This window comes from Apis dorsata, unplaced genomic scaffold (assembly GCF_000469605.1).
Source record: "Apis dorsata unplaced genomic scaffold, Apis dorsata 1.3 scaffold_489, whole genome shotgun sequence".
In the NCBI taxonomy this organism is placed as follows: domain Eukaryota; kingdom Metazoa; phylum Arthropoda; class Insecta; order Hymenoptera; family Apidae; genus Apis; species Apis dorsata.
In genome coordinates this window covers 250,628-253,750 of record NW_006263723.1, presented here as the reverse complement: position 1 = coordinate 253,750, position 3,123 = coordinate 250,628, and the positions used below count along the sequence as shown (strand labels likewise).

The following is a 3,123-nucleotide window of genomic DNA, read 5'->3' as shown; positions in this document are numbered from 1 at the left end:
AAGTTTATGTATTTTTTTTTTTTTTTTTAAAAGAATTAAGATCAAGTATCGTAATTTTTATAGATTCCTATTTCATATATATTTAAAAATTTATGTGCACATAATAAATAAAATTGAATTTTAATTAAACCTAATTTTTAATACACAATATTTTTATATGTTTTAATATATTTTATATATTTTTATTTGATAGAATGATATTTAATATTTATTAGAAATAATAAAATTAATTATAGATTAATTATAGAATTAATTAGATATCGAAGCTCTTTCTTGAATTTGTAAATCTTATAGAACGAGATAGACAAGGAGAGCAAATAGTGGAAGAAGGACAGAAATAGGATAAAAATATGGAAATCAGCGCCATCTTCAGAGTGCCTCAAATGAAACTCAATAAATAAGGAGAGCAAATAGTAGAAAAAGGATAGAGATAGAATAAGAATTGAAATCTAACGCCATCTTTCATCTAACTATCCAAAATATGCTTCTTAAAGTATTTAAGAGATGGCGCCAATAGTCAATTTTAAGAAATATGGAAATCAGCGCCATCTTCAGAGTGCCGCAAATGAAACTAAATAAATAAAGAGAGCAAATAGTAGAAGAAGGATAGAGATAGAATAAGAATTGATCGTCAGCTCCATCTATCGAATATTAAAAGTATTACTTTAAAGACAGGGTAAGGTAGAATAAGAATTGAAGGCTAGCGCCATCTCTTATCTATATACGAATACTAAATTATACGAATACTAAAAATATGTTTCTAAAAGTATTAAAGAGATGGCGCCAATAGTCAATTTCAAGAAATATAGGAATCAGTGTCATCTTCAGAGTGCCGCAAATGAAACTAAATAAATAAGGAGAGCAAATAATAGGAAAAGGATAGAGATAGAATAAAAATTGATCGTCAACGCCATCTCTCATCTGAATGCCAAAAATATATTTCTAAAAGTATTCGAGAGATGGCGCTAAGAGTGACTTTTCAATTTATTTTTACCTTTTTCCCACTATTTATTAGCTTTTTTTATGTGAATTCCATTTCTCTTTTAAAATTACTGCTATTTCTTAATCTTTAATGTAAAAAATAGATATTATACTTCAATATTCATTCAAAATCACGAATCTTTGATAATTTGCATTTATTCTTCTTAATATTTTTATAATTTAAATTTTCTTTATTATTTTTAAAAACTAGCAGTTTTTAAGAACATAGCAGTTCGAGGATGGAAATAATGGAAATGGAAGACACTCGTTTATTTGAAAAATATTTAATAATAAACATTGACAATATACAGAGAAAATACGCCATAAGAAGTCGCTATGGGAGTAATAAGAACCTAACAACTGGTCCAGACTTACAAAATATCATCAAATCAGACAATGATAAAGGTGTTCCGAACGACACCCCGTGTACTCCTATCAGTATTTTGCAACTAAAGTTTCGAGTTGATCTTGTATCCTTGTTCTCTCGATTCTTTTTTTTTTTTTTTGTATTCTTTAACCTGACGTTTTTATATTTAATTCTTATTTATTTATTATTTTATTTATTTATTTATTTTTTTTTACTTTTTTGCTTTCTTTTCCTGCGGATTCATCGATATACTTCTCGAATTTCCATCGCGTGTAAATGTATTTTTGCGCGGATGTGTGAGTATAATGTAATTCTCAACTTTCCTGCGTTTTTCTCGGCGCAAATGTCTCTTACGCCTACTTTAGCATATTATTTCTTTTTTTTTTTTTTCATTTTTAATTCTTTTCCTCATACGTTGGATTCGCAACCAGAAATCGATGGCTGTTCGCACTCGTCCCCCGTTGCGAATCCGTTTACACTGCGAGAGAAGCGAAAAACAGGCGGCATTTAGCTTTTTTTTTTTTTTTTTTTTTTACCATTTTTCTTTTCCCATAATTAATTTTTTTTTTTTTTTTTTTTTTTTTTTACGATGTTCTCTATCTCATAATTAATTTTCTTTTTTTTTTTTATATATATTTATATCATTCTTCACATTTTCTGCTTCTTCTTTTTCCTCGTTTATCGAAACGTTATTACTAATCACCCTCCATTTTTGTATTTCGACCATCGAATCGCGCGCGCCAATTTCTCACCACCGTTCCCCCACCAACTTCTCTCTTTTCTTTCCCCCTGATCAATCGCTGATAATAATTCCCCTTATGTCGAATGAATCCAAGAACTTATTTCTAATCGCGCCGATTCGACGAGGGCCAAAATCATCATCACGCTCATTCAATACACGACTCTCTCCATAATATCACCCACGCACTCTCTAAATTATAGACTTATTATCGTTAATAACGCCCTAATGTCATGGAACATCCCTTATTTGTTAATTTTTCTCCCCTTTTCTCTTCTTTTCCTCGTTTGTCCATCTCTCTCTCTCTCTCTCTTTCTTTCTCTCGCTNNNNTCTCTCTCACACACTCTCTCTCTCTCTCTCTCTCTCTCTCTCTCTCTCTCTCTCTCTCTCTCTCTATTTGCCTCGCGATAATTCGAAAAAAAGAAGATGGCCGCGTGTCGCGCTCGAAATCCTCCTCGGTTGATTGCCGCGTGGATTGTATGTGTATATATAGTGCGCCCAATTGTCTCGTTCAAATTAATTAAGACGAACCGAGAGAATGTCGAATTCTCTCCGAGAGAGAATTATCCCAGTAGTAAAAGAGAGCGGAGGAAAATGTGCGTTCGCCACGCGCGCGAATTTTGAGATTCCGACTGGCGGAGGATTAGGAGCGGAACGGGGCCCACGTTACGCCGCCTAGTTACGCTAGGATATGTTGCTCGTAAAGATGTGTCGTTTACGTAAGTCATGTTAGTCATCTAGATTCACTTCTTTAAAAATCCCGTTTACGGTTTTACTGCCTTTAATTAATTAATTAATTAATTAAGAGTAGAATCAATATTATTTATATTTATGTATAATCGGTGCGTATCGATCGTATTGGATTTATTTTACAATGCGATTCCAGTTTACCCGCTAGCACTCGAGAACGTACGCGGTTGAAGAAAGAAAAAGATAATAATACATGATAAAATGATCAATGACAACAAGCGAAAAAAAAAAAGGGAGACGAATTCGTCGGACGAGATGGAATTTTTCTTCGTTCCATCACTCGTT

The 3,123-nt window shown here is 32.4% G+C and overlaps 1 long non-coding RNA gene across 1 annotated transcript; it reads right to left on the bottom strand.

Moving 5' to 3' along the window:
• Positions 1 to 1,975: 1,975 nt before the first annotated feature.
• On the bottom strand, positions 1,976 to 3,110 carry LOC116186178. Its single transcript, XR_004151129.1, has 2 exons — positions 2,433 to 3,110; positions 1,976 to 2,394 (listed from the first exon to the last, which is right to left on the bottom strand). It is a non-coding gene; the product is annotated as an uncharacterized LOC116186178 (long non-coding RNA).
• Between the last annotated feature and the right edge of the window lie 13 nt (positions 3,111 to 3,123).